Here is a 13,857-nt window from a genome sequence, read left to right on the forward strand (position 1 = left end):
ATACACACCCAATAAAAACCTACTCAGATATTTCAAGTTTTTTTTAAGATAGGGAGAATTTTAAATTTCAAAAAAGATCTGTTAACCTTTGGAGGAAAACACACACACACACACACACACACACACACACACACTACCACTATTAGTACTATAACTACCACCTCATAATTCCTTCCTTTTCTTTCACTGATGATTATGTCTGTGGGTCTCAGAAAGGTTTACAAACTGTCCAGGAGCCAGAAGGAATTAGAGTAACTTGAGCTAACATTATAATGTAACCATTTCTGGGACACAACTCAGAGCATCCTTGCATCTTTAACACATCAGTCCTGTCTAATGTTCTGGATAGGAAATGAAGATTTCATTTGAGAGTATTTCATTGAACTTGGAAGGGGAGTTTAGCAAGGACACAGTTCTGGAGAACAAGGCATCAAGATAATCTGAAAAGTACTCATCATTTTTATATGCTTTTTTTCCCCAAAGAATTCAGGTTTCATTAACCAAACATAGCCACACAGTTGATCCATTCCTAAAGGACAGAGATGCTTTAAAAACAAAACAAAACAAAAACCCCTCAGCTCTATTGTTTATACAATGAGCTGTGTCAAAGAGTTGGAATTCCTATCACCTGGATGTTCTAAAAGGTTCCAAATTGCAGATTTGCTTTTCTCCTGTCTCTGGGTCCATGTGTCTATAAAATGAGCCCTTTAATCCAGCAATGCTTGTCACATTTTCAATTTCTGTGCTAAGTAAAACAACAAAAAGTAAATTACTGTTGCATCTGTAATGGACATTAGGAAAAAGTCTAAAGGAAATTCTATTAAGCTCACTGCCTGCTTACCTCGTTCTGCATAGGGACACGTCTTGTTTCTAAAGTAAAGTCTTACATTGTCTGTAACAAAGGTTTTGACGGCCTCTAAAATATCAGCTAAAGTTGCCAATAAATACTTCCCCGAGGTTGGGGACTGTTTGGGGAAAAGAGATTTAGTTGCTCACATTTTCATTAACACACATACAGAAATGGAAGAAGAATTTTTCTACTACTAAAAATTAAAGTCAAGCAAACCAAAAATCCAAGATTACTCACAGTTCACAACAGGCAAAAGAGGAGGGTGTAGGGGAGAAAGATGGTGAGGGGGGTGGGGTGGGGAGAGGAAAGTGAGTAATAGCAAGAGGGAGATATTTAAGGAAAGCAATGATTGAACTTAAAAAAAAAATCCTGCAGGCTCAAAACGCTGGCGGCAGACTGACGGCTATTTTAACCAAAGCTGCTGATTTCTGAGCGGTCCTCTGCTTTTCCATATTTGAGCCTTGCAATGATTTGGGCATTATTGCTCTGATATAGGTGTGGCTGACTTTGAAATTCAAGCTCACAGCTTCTGTGGTCAGTGAACCATTGCTGATAGGGTTGACTAGTCAGAAGCAAAACTGGCTAGTTATGAAACTACCATAGTATATCCTTTATCTCCTACACATTTAAAGGATTTACCTATCTATCCTACTGCAGACCCACTCATTGAGTAAGAGCCAACAGCATATGATTGTGTTAATTAATCTGCTATTGTGAGTAAAGGAACAGCTGCAGTGGTCTCGTGGATACGTTGTCAAAAGAAAACAATGTAATGTTAAGCTTCTGACTGCATATTCTGTTACAAAGAAGGTTTATGAGAAGTTAAATTCATAAATCACAGATCATTTTTGTAATAATAATAAATAATATCTGACCTTTAAAGGGGAGGTTTGAGCATTCTTAATTTCAGCTTGAAATATGTTCTGATACATGATACCTAAGCTTTAACCCAATTCTTTGTTTTGAAAACAAACATTCCCCAGAAATGATAGGAAATGGTAGTAGCTATAGAAATGACCTCTGACTGTACTAGATACATGCCATTGTAGTTTTAACAAAGATCAGAGCCCAAAATATCAAGTTAAAAGAAAAACTTGTTGGCCTGCTTCCAATGTCTAATATAATAAAAACTCATTTTCTAATACTATGCAGAAATGCAGAGAGAAGGGGGACATTCATTACAGAAAACACACATATTATTTACATGGGTTTTATCTTTCTTTATGCAGATAAGGTGCAAAGAGCACTTTCTGCTTAATTAATATACGGTGTGCTTTTCATGATCCGACCTGCCCCCCTCCCCACCTCTCCCCCAATCACTATGCACTCCACAGACATATATCCACTTGGTGAGTGAACGAAAGAAAGGTGGACTCAGACAAAAGGACATTAAATGTTGTGTCCTAGCACTTAATCTGATGCGATAAACTGAAGCCAAAGTGAGGGGGCAGACTGCGCGGCTGCTCCAGGAATAAAGTTGAACTACGACTACCAGAATTTTGCAAAAACAAGGAAGAGTTCGCTTAAAGCAGAATATGTCCTTCCTAAGAAGGAAGTGGGGATTTCAAGAACACCACATGTCATGCCATTACTAGTACAATCTATTCGACCCTTGGTTGGTGGCTAGGCTGTGGGTATTTTTTGTCATGGTTTGCTTGGTTGCTTTTTTTTTTTAATTAATATTACCAAAATCTATGATTTTCATGCATTCTTGTTTCAGATAAGAATTGGGTTTTTTTCTTAGTAAGAAGTTCCATTCCCTTCTATGTTATTCCATTTCCTCTCTCCTCTTCTTTCAAACATTAAATCAATTTGATAGGAAAGGAAAAAAAAAAGAAAATGTTTGCATTGGGAATACTACAAAAGTGTAGGGTATGAGACACAGATGAAGTAGATCTGATTTGTAAGTTCCTTTCCTTTGTTCTGTGGGATTACAACAAAGGGTGGCTATTTTTGGATATGGATTGGCATTGTATTACCAAGTACAGGTATCGACCTGATAACACAACAGCAACTCTAGAGCCCCCACCAACAAACAATTTAGTGTCATTTCCATTAGAACAGTGTAGACCCCAGGAAACTAAACTTGGAAGCACATTCTTAATTCAGAGAAATTAACTCATAGTGGGTGGGGGCCAGGTAAAGGAAGGGTAGATTTACTTGGTGTTTTAACTCATCTTTTTGCCAGGGAAGAGAAAACACTGGGAATAATCTGTTGTAGAGTCTTATTCTGAATGCTGGTTTTCCAAAATATCATTTTCTGAAACTTTTTTTTGGGGGGGGAATGAAAAATTGAATTAACTTCTAAACACCCTACTCCAGGGGCCAAGGCATTAGCAGGGAAAGTTACCATATTTTTCATTGAGCCAACTAAGGGGCCATTGAAATTGTTTTACTAAATTCATAATCTATAGCTGAACACTCCTCTGACTGGATTTTGCATGTTGCTTTTTTCCTTCATCCCATTTTCTCCACGGGCCTGCCTACGTTCCATTCCATTGCTGACACCCTGCAAGACTGCCTTCTGCACCCTACATGGCTAGTCCATTAGTCACTGGGTTGGTAAGCCTTACAAACAAAGTCTTCATTATTACCGAGTTTCACATTTCATCTTCCAAATCTAAATTCTACAACTTAAAATAAAAAATCCTTTTCTTATCCTGATTAAAAACATTCTAGGGAGCCAATACCAAATTCTTGACATTTCCTGATGTTCTGCTCTGACGGAATGTACCATAAACTTAGGGAGCCTCAGGATATGCTTAAGGGATCATGCCCTTTGGATTACAATGCTGCCTTATTTCAGCTTATGGGAAGAACACGGGTTGGAGAGAAGGAAATACCCATTGTTGTTGTCTGTAGGGGAAGTTTTCTTATCAAAGTTTTAAATTTAATCAAAATTACAAGGCAAACCCAGCAAATTGTCAGAAGATGAAAGTCAATTGTGATTCTAGAGCAGGGGTGGGGAACCTGTGGCCTGTGGCTTTGAGGCACAGGTTCCCCATCCCTGTTCTAGATCATCCCAAGAAGGAAGGCTTTAACTCAAATTCATTTTGAGAATATGGAATAAGTAAAAAATGTCCTTATATATCACTGGATCTGCTTACATTTGTCATAACCTTTGTCATCTCTAGTCATGCTATTCTTGTGATGACCCTAAAGAAGGAGAAAACCTAAAGATGATATTTAGAGGGTACTTTCAAAAACCAGTCAAGTAACTCAAATACCTGGTTAATTCAGTTTATAAAAATAATCCACCTGGCCACTGATTGAGAGTCCCATGCTGGGCAAGTGGAGAGAGATGGTGATGAACCATGTTGTCTACAACAGGAACTCCTGGCAGGCAACAAATGCATGAGTTCAAGATCAGAGAATCTCCGCTTTGGAAGAAACTTCAATGATATCTAGTCCAAACCGTATCTGTACAAGAATCCATTCCACAACTTAACTGAAAGGTCATTAAATCTTTCCTTGAAATCTCAAGAAAGGGGCATCCCAGGACCTGATGAGGTGGTTCATTCCACTTTGGAAGAACTCTAGGGCAGGGATGCAGAACCTTCGGCCCTCTAGGTCCTCAAGTGTGGGCCCTTTGACTCCACTCCAGTGTTAGGAAGTTTTGCCTTACCTCAAGCCTAACTTTGTCCCTTTGCAGCTTATACACTGTTCCTAGGTCCTGCCTTCTAAGAGAACAAGCAGCACATCTAATTGCTCAGGCATGCCGACAGACTTTCAATGAAGGGCCTCCAATGCAAATCATATGAGGATTGAAGTAACTTTGCTAAAAATCTAAGTAAATGATATCTACAGTTTCCACCTGATTTGCCTATCCAATTAACCTTATCAAAAAAGAAAATAAGATCAGCCTGGAACTGTATATTTTTAGATGAAGCCATTCAGTCCTTTCTGATTAATAGTTCCTTTTCTAAAGGATCTTACTCATCTCCTTACAGAGAGGTGATAGATTCAAAATGAAGAATGAGATATATTTTTGGATATAGACAATATAGGAATTTGTTTTGCTTGACTATATGTATTTGATACAAGACTTCTGTTTTTCTTTTTTTTTCTTTTAAATTTTGGGATGAGGAGAGAAAATGAATGCTTGTTAATTAAAAAATAAAATCTAATTTAAAATAAAATTTAAAAATACAATCTAGAATTTTGTCATGAATTTAAGCTAAGTTTATAGACTCCATTTTTGAAATTTTTTTTTAGAAAAATGGCTTCTTTCTTAAAAGATAAAGAAACTTAAAATCCTAAAACCCCAATTAGTATGGAATTCAAAAGGTTAACACCAGCAACATATTTAAGTATAAGTAAATTAAAATCTGACTGTAACTGTATATTGTTGAGTCAGTTGTGTCCAACTCTTCATGACCCCATTTGGGGCTTTCTTGGCAGAGATATTAGAGTGGTTTGCCATTTCCTTCTCCAGCTCATTTTACAGATGAGGAACTGAGGCAAACAGGGTTAAGTGACTTGCCCAGGGTCACAGAGCTAGTAAGGGTCTGAGGCCAGATTTATATAATTTCAAATCAATTTTCAGTCAATCAAAAAGCATTTGCTGAGTACCTACAATATGGTAGGACTGTGCTAAGTGCTATTAAGATTCCATACCTTAAAGTACTTAAAATTTAGCTGGGAAGATGAATAAAATAATAATTAACACCACATGTTTAAGGAGGTGGGGGCAGAGGAGAGATGCTGAGTCTGACTTGAAGGCCTAGTTTCAAATCCCACTTTAACACTCACTACCTGTATGACCTCGAGCAAGTCACTAACTTCCCTGGTTTTCACCTTCAAAATAAGGGGATTGGACTAGATGACCTTTGAAGGATCTTTTAGCTCCAGAGCTGTATTCTACTTAGGTCATTTTCAATCCAATTTTACTCCAGTGACTCAGTCACTATTTAATTGTTCACACTCTTAATCACAGACTTTGTACTATCCAGGATGGGGGTGGGGGACTACCTAACTGGCAGCATTTCTTACTCTTTCCTTATGTGCCTCATCAGAACTTCATCTTTATATGGTTCTATGAAGCCCAACACAGCCTCAGTCGATCACATAATGGGTGTGGTCTCTGCTAATACCCTAGTGAGAAGTGCGGAGCCCTAACTTTCCATGATATATTTGTCAAGAAACCTCAGTTAGCAGCCTGAACATTTAATGAGACTCTAATGCTGCTGGAACTGGAAGTAATGTATAAAATGAAGAACAATAATAATTCAATATAAGCTGAATTTAAGAGTACTATAAAAGCAATAAGCTGATCTCTGACAAAAAGGAGACATCTTGCTAAAAACCACATTAGCAACAAATATGAACCCTAGCCACTTATCTTCTCTAAAGTGGGGAAGGAGTATGATGGGAGAGTTGAGCACTCTCAGAGCTGAATTCTCTTCTTAACTCTGCCCTGACTCTGTGTATGTATTGTACATCTCACTTGACCTCTTCTTCTCTGCTTCCCCTCTCCCCCCTTCATTTCTCCTCTTTCAAGAAGAGAGACAATGAAACTTACCTGCTTCTTAAAGGTATTTATATAAGTCAACATTGGCCAAAGTCTACAAAGATTCTTAGATAAAAGTACTATGGTTTTTTTTTTAATATGAAACTATTATTAATACTGTAACATCCCACAGAGTAGACTAGCACAAATATAATACATGGAAGAGCTGTTAGGGTAAGGGAAGGGAATTTCAAACTACTCACATCCCAGTCATAGTTTGAAGTTAAATTCAAGAATGGTACCATATTGAAACAATATGCAACCTGCCCTTTTTGGAAGAAAGGCTTATGGGAGTCCATCAGAGGCTCTGATCCAAGTTTCTGAGTTGCATGTCTCTGCAAAAACCTTTGGTGTCCATTGTCACAACAAATCCTGATAGAGTTAATAAGAAATGTAAGCACCAAATGTGCATGCTGAACAGTGCTGTGCCATTATATTTGTGCCCAAGCTAGATCTGTCTGCTAAAGATCAGACAGGACTAGCAAAATTAACCTGAGTAGGAAGGAGAGTGTGTGTGTGTGTGTGTGTGTGTGTGTGTGTGTGTGTGACAGAGAGAGACAGAAAGAGAGAGAGAGAGAGACAGAGAGACAGAGATCGTTCTCATAACTGTGAGTGGAGACAAAGGGGTTGGAATGCCCCTCATGGTAGAAAGGGTGCTAAATACCACCTCCAATTGGCAGGTAGGCTATGTGCAGCTCGGGCTCCTAGTGCTAGCCTTAAGTGAGATGGGATATATTTTTGAAGCAAGCTGCATCCCAATATTTTAACCTGAGAGGTTTATTGCTGCTGAAACCATGCAATTGAAAAGGAAATTGAACGGCTTTCTCTCTAAATCATCTGATTTATAGAAATTGAAATTGATTCATATAATTAGAGTCCACCAATTATAGAAGTCAAAGAAGTAAGATTGTATGCCAAAGTTCTAATTGCTGAACTATCCAAGTTAGTTAAGAATTATCTGGGGGTGAGAAGAGTGGAAAGACAGGGAGAGGATGGGCTTGTCATTGTGGTAAAGAAAGTTTTATTACTGCATTGGGGACTGATCTGCTCTTGTCTCTTCAGGTCTGACTTTTATTTTTTAAAACAAATTATAGGGGGCAGTTAGGTGGCACAGTGGGTGGAGCACTGGCCCTGGAGTCAGGAGGACCTGAGTTCAAATCCAGCTTCAGACACATAACGCTCACTAGCTGTGTGACTCTGGGCAAGTCACTTACCCTCAATTGCTTTACCAAAAAAAACAAACAAACAAAAAACCCTTGAAACTACAGAGGTTGACATCAACTATCATGAGATGCATGAGAGAACTGCTTGAGGTGTGCAAGGATTTAGGCATACAGTTAAGAGGATACGTTGACTTTGTCAAACTCTAAAGCAGACTTATATCTATGCATGGATAATATGTATCAATTAATAAACTCAATTCAAAAAGCATTTATTAAATATCTACTTAATAAGTGGATAGAGTACAAGACCTGGAGTCAGGAAGACTCATCTTCATGAGTTCAAGTCTGGTCTCAGACACTTAACTGTGTGACACTTGGCAAGTCACTTAATCCTGTTTCCTTGGTTTCCTTATTTCTAAAATGAGGTAGAGAAGAAAATGGCAAACCACTGCAGTATTTTTGCCAAGAAAATGCCAAAATAGGGCCACAAAGAGTCAGACATGACTGAAACAATACCACTACAGCAACAAAGTATCTACTATGTGCTATGCATTGTACTAGGCACTGTGGATACACAGACAGAAATGAAAACTTCCCCTGCTCTCAAGCAGCATATATTCCCTTTAGTGTGTCATGGACCCTTTTTGCAGCTGGTAAAGCTATGGCAGCTAGGTGCCTCAGTGGATAGAGCCCCGGACCTGGAGTCAGGAAGACCCAAGTTCAATGTGGCTTCAGAAACTTACTAGCTGTGTAGCCCTGGGCAAGTCTCTTAAGAGATGTCTGCCCCATTCCCCCAACTGTAAAATAGAGATAATAATAGCACCTATCTCTTTGGGTTGTAAGGATCAAAGGTGACAATATTTACAAAGTAATTAGCACATAGTAGGGGTTCAATAAATGTTTATTTTTCTCTCTCCCCTCCCCTCTTAAATGCATAAAATACAGAGGACTACAAAGGGAATCAATCATATTGAAATAAGGATGCATTTTTTTTTGGATACAATTTCAGGGACCCCCTGATATCTATCCACAGGTCTCTTAAGGACCTATGGTCCCTGTATTAAGAGCCACTGTTCTTTTGAAAACTAATCAATGAATGTTTATTAAGCATCTACTGTGTGAATAGCACTGTGCTAAGCATTGAAAGGAATAGAAAGTTTACAAAGGACAGACGTGTCCCGTGTTCTTATGACACTTTCTATTATCACATAGGTGGATCAAGATCCTTCCTTTCTACTTCCTCCCTCATTATTTTTCCACTTGTACTCTAGTCTGACTATATTATAAAGCTAACTTTTTCATCTGCCCTTTGATTCTTACCAATGAGGTAGCCCAATTTAAAGAAAAAAGTTGGGAGATGATGGTAATTTGGAACAATTGAATAAAATCAACAATAGTTTGACCTTTCTCTTTATAAATCTCATAGCACTTTACAAACAAATTAATTAATCTTCACAACAAAGTGTGGAGGTTTACATTACTACCCACTCATCCACCCACAAATTGAACACTGGTGAAATTAAGAGGCATTTCTCTTAGCTCCAAAGTCTTAGCTGAAGAAACTAAAAAGAAGCTAACCTTCAACTTCCATTGATGGAATAGCCCTCCAAGAAAAATGTGGGTACGGCACAGAGCTCAATCTCCACACAGTCGGATATCTAGAGCTCTGATGTATAAGCAGGCAGGGAAAGAAGAGCTGCACATTTTCAGCACAAAAGAAAACCAGAGGAGAGAACACCATGGACCTAGATTCAAACTCCACTTCAGTTGCTGACTACTTGTGTGACCTGGGACAAGTCACTTAATATTTCTGGGTCTCAGTTTCTACATTTGAAAACTGTGGGGATTTGACCTCAGTCTCTATGGTCCCTTTTAGCTCTGGATCAGAGCTGAATGGAACTGAAGAAAATCACAAAACTAGGTTGATTGGGTCTTCTACAAATTTATCATATCTGATCTGGACTGAGTCCTCACTGCAGCAAGGCAATCATTCTACTCCTACTTAGTTAATTTGTTATCTCACTTTCCACTGTGGATGTTCCAAACCATCTGACCTCACCTCAAGCCTCCCATAACACTTTCTCACCCCTTACCCTCTTGGCTGATAGTCTTGACGAATATTTCAGTGGAAAAAAAATTGAGACAATTTTCTGAGAGATCATTCAGATATTGTAGCCCATTATCTCCTTTTCCACTCCCATCTCAGATGAAGAGGTGATCTCCTTACTCACGCCAACCCCTCAATATATGCCCTTAATCCTACTGGCTTTACCTCATTGCTTACAAATACAATCGCAACTCCGTCATGTTGAAAAAACAAACAAACCAGAAACAAACAAACCTAGGAATACACTAATTTCTTTTTAAAAACAAACAACCAAAAATCACTTGAGTCTATAATCCTTGCTAGCTATCATCCTATATTTCACCTCCTCTTCTTGACTAAACTCCTTGAGAAAGACATCTACACTAGATGCTTCCAATTCACTTCCTCTCACTTCTAACCCTCTTAAATTTAGCTTCGGATTGCATTATTCAAGTAAAACTGCTCCATCTGAAGCTACCAATGGTCTCAAAATCTAATGGCTTTTTCTTAGCTCCTATACTTCTTGATCTCTGAGCGGAATTTAGTCCTATTGATCACTATCTCCTCCCAGCTTGTCTCTCTTCTCTAAGTTTTCATGACACTATTCTCTCCTGGTTCTTTTACATGTCTGTACACTCCTCCACCTCTTTTCCTGGTACTTCATCCATGTTATAATAACTAAATATGGATGTCCCCCAAGGCTCTGTCCTTAGCCCTCTTTTCTTTTCCTTGTATAATGTCTGCCTTGATGATTTTATCAGTCCCCATGGTCCAATTATCATTTTTATATAGACGATTCCCAGATCTCTATATCCATCCCTAGTCTCTCCTCCTAAGTTACAGTCTTACATCACCAACTGCTGTCTTTTGGACATCTCCAATTGGATATCCCATAAGATCTCAAACCCAACATGTTGAAAACAGAATTTATCTTCCCTCCCCCCAACCCAAAATTTCTCTTCTTCCTAATTCTCCTATTACCGTTAAAAACATCACCATCGTTCCATTCACCCAAGCCCACAACCTTGGGTGTCATTCTCAGCTTGTCTCTGTCTCTCTCCCTTATCTCACATATCCTATCAGTAATCAAATCTTGTACTTTCTTTCTGTACAATATTTCTCACATATGTCTCCTTCTCTCCACTCCTATGGCCATCACCCCAGTTCAGGCCCCCATTATTTCTCACATAGAATATTGCAAAGAGCTTTTTAATTAGTCTCCCTGCCTCAAATCCTTCTCACTGTAATCCATCTTCCATATAGCTACTAATAACATGATTTTCCTAAAATGCAGGTCTGACCATCTTGAACCCCTACTAAATAAATTCCAGTGGCATCCTACTTCCTCCAGGATCAGATATGAAGTCCTCTGGTTTGGCATTTAATACTCTTTATGACCTGGTCTCTTCCTACCCTCCCAGTGTTCCTACACCTCACTGTCTTTCATATGCTTCATGATCAAGCCATACTGGCTGCTTGCTGATCCTGGCACATGACATTCTGTCTCCCACCTCCATGCCCTTGCTCTGGCTATTCTCCACATCTATAATGCTCTTCTGCCTCAGTGCTGCCTCTTAGTTCCCCTGAATTCCTATCAGTTCAGCTCAAATCCTACCTTTTACAGGAGGCCTTTCCCAGTCTCCTTGGTTGCTAGATACTTCTTTTCTAATGTTAACTTGAATTTACATTACAATTTGTATGCATCTTGTCTCACCCAGTTATTTGTATGGTGTCTCCTCCACTAGATTATGAACTCCTTGAGAGAAGGGACTGTATTTGCTTTTCTTTGTGTGCCTAATGCTTAGCATGGTGCCTGGTACATTGTAGGGGCCTAATAAATGCTTGTTGACTGACTAACTAGATCTATCACCATATTTGACAAGGGAGAATAAAGAATGTTGGCCTAAAAGGAATTTTAGGTTAAATATCAGGCTGAAGAGATACATAGCATGTTCTTTATCAGGGTCAAACAGAAGAATTTAAGTCCATTTAGGACAAGCATCATTTTGACTCTGTTTCTGCATCCCAGACAACAAGCACAAAAAATTGTACACTTAATAAATGCTGGTTGGCTGAAAGAATGAATAAAACAAAATATTCCCACTTAAAAAGAGAAAAAAAAATTATTCCAGAGGACATTCTCCTTACCTCCTATTAGAGGTATGATGGAATTTCTGTGAAGAATAAACATATATTTATGGACATGGCAAACATCAGGTTTTATTTTGTTTAACTATGTTTATTTGTGGCAATGATTGTGTAGTTTTTGTTTTTTTTCCTTTATTGCTGAAAGTGGTCTAGGAAGGGGAAGAAGGAAGGTTACAAGAAAGGGGGGAAGAAGGAAGGAAGAAAGGAAAAAAGGGGTTCATTGGAGCATTTTTTAATGCAAAGAAGAAAATTCAGATAAGCAGGATAGTTTTGAAAGTAATATATTGAATTTATTCTATACTTTTAAAAGAGCAAATTGTATGTAAAGAGTTTCATGGCTTCACATATAACCCTATTTTCTGTTTTATTTTGTATGAGGAATTGTCCTTTTTCTGTTGCATGGTAAATTCAGAATTAAAAAAAATAAAATTTTATTTTTAAAAATTGGAGAGAAAAGAAGAAAAGAAAAAGACTACCTTCTTCAAACAATGGTCTAACATAGCTTCTTTTATTGGGATAAATTGGTTAAAAAAAAAGACTGAATGAGCTTTTCTCTAGCATGGGATAGGCAGAGATCTGAATGACTTGGGGTCAGGTTTATTCATAAAGCCAGGTTTACCCATATTTACTATCTTTGTTCTCAAAAATTACAAATCGTGGGTTACTTGGGTTCAGTTTCATAATTTTACAGTCTTTGACTTTTTTTTTGTCCTCAGAGAAAGGAGATAGTGCCTTACCTCTTGAAAAGAAGAATCTAATCCCTGACCAGGTTATTTGGTAACATAAACCAGCTCCTGGTACTAAGGGTCTCAGGCTATTATTTATAATAGCTGACAACTACCTTGGATCACCATTTCATTTCACAGTCTTCCTATTCTACAGATGAGTTAGAGTTTAAGGCTATTATATTCAACTACAGATATTTTCCCCATGGGAGAAGAGCAGAAAAAATCTCAATTGGCAGGTGAACAAAACTGAGTCTACCACAGCTCTAGGTGTATGTGTTTGGTTAAGGTGGGAGTAGATACGTTGTTGATTTTAGAAGTTTATACCCCCAAGAAAACAGATCAGACTTTGCCAGCAGGGGCTGTATCCCCACCCTCACTGGTTCCCTTTCCCCTCCCCCCCAAAGTCAAATGGACCACATTCATAGAATCCTTATTTTTCAATTGTGTATTCAGCATTTTGAAAAAGGGAGGTTCAGTTCAAAGGAAACAAGGGTAGAGTTGTAATATCTACTGAGATTGGCATCTTGTTTTTAAAAGATGCATGTAAGAGAGTTCATTGTACTTTCGATACAATTGTTTGGATTTTAACATTCTCCACTCTTACTTGGGTGATTTCAATGAGCATGAAAGGGAATCTAGAGAAGTTACCTGCTTAGTATCCAAAAGAATTTTAACATACTAGAATGTTGGGATGGATCTAACAAGAATAAATTTAATAAGGATGAATGAAAAGTTTTGTATATGGGTTCAGAAATCAACTCTACAAGTATAGGATAGGGGTGACCTGGCTAGACAATAATTAATGTGAAAAAGACTTGGATGGTGATTACTTTACAAGAACATATGCTAAAATTGAATGAAACAGAGATCAGCATAGCCACTGAGCAGGGATAACACACTAATTTGTAAAATGGTTTGTTTTTAACTTTGCTAAATCTACCTTTCATGCCATTTCTGAGATCTATAGGTACTTGACCCATAACCTATGTATTGAAAGAGAGCATACACATCCGGTCTCCTTGTGTCCTCTCTAGCTCTCAATTTTGATGCCTGCCATTTGAAATTCATTGACCACACAGGAGTGGACCTAGGCAGCTTCAGTGGCCATCTCATGATTGTCTCTGTATGAACAAAGAATAAAACAAATCTTATCTGGTGAAAAAAGGGGAAAAAAAGCCTAGTTATTTTCTAGGGTTACAAACTCAAAATGAATTAATAGTGTGACCTGGTCGGCAGAACTCTATGTCAATGTTAAGTGAGTAGATAGAACTGGGCCTAAAATCAGAAAGACATGAGTTCAAATCCAATTTCAAACTTACTAACTGGGCAAGTCATTCTGCCTGCTTCAGTTTCCTTATCTATAAAATGGGGGT

The 13,857-nt window shown here is 38.2% G+C and overlaps 1 protein-coding gene and 1 pseudogene across 1 annotated transcript in view; one reads left to right on the top strand and one right to left on the bottom strand.

Moving 5' to 3' along the window:
- ZNF536 (zinc finger protein 536) overlaps window positions 1–13,857 on the bottom strand; it is a 336,155-nt gene that overhangs the window by 277,487 nt on the left and 44,811 nt on the right. The gene's annotated exons all lie outside the window — the stretch shown is intronic.
- LOC114047417 lies at window positions 13,311–13,409 on the top strand (annotated as a pseudogene).

The sequence above is a fragment of the Vombatus ursinus genome, unplaced genomic scaffold (assembly GCF_900497805.2).
Source record: "Vombatus ursinus unplaced genomic scaffold, bare-nosed wombat genome assembly UNPS02014786.1, whole genome shotgun sequence".
NCBI lineage: Eukaryota > Metazoa > Chordata > Mammalia > Diprotodontia > Vombatidae > Vombatus > Vombatus ursinus.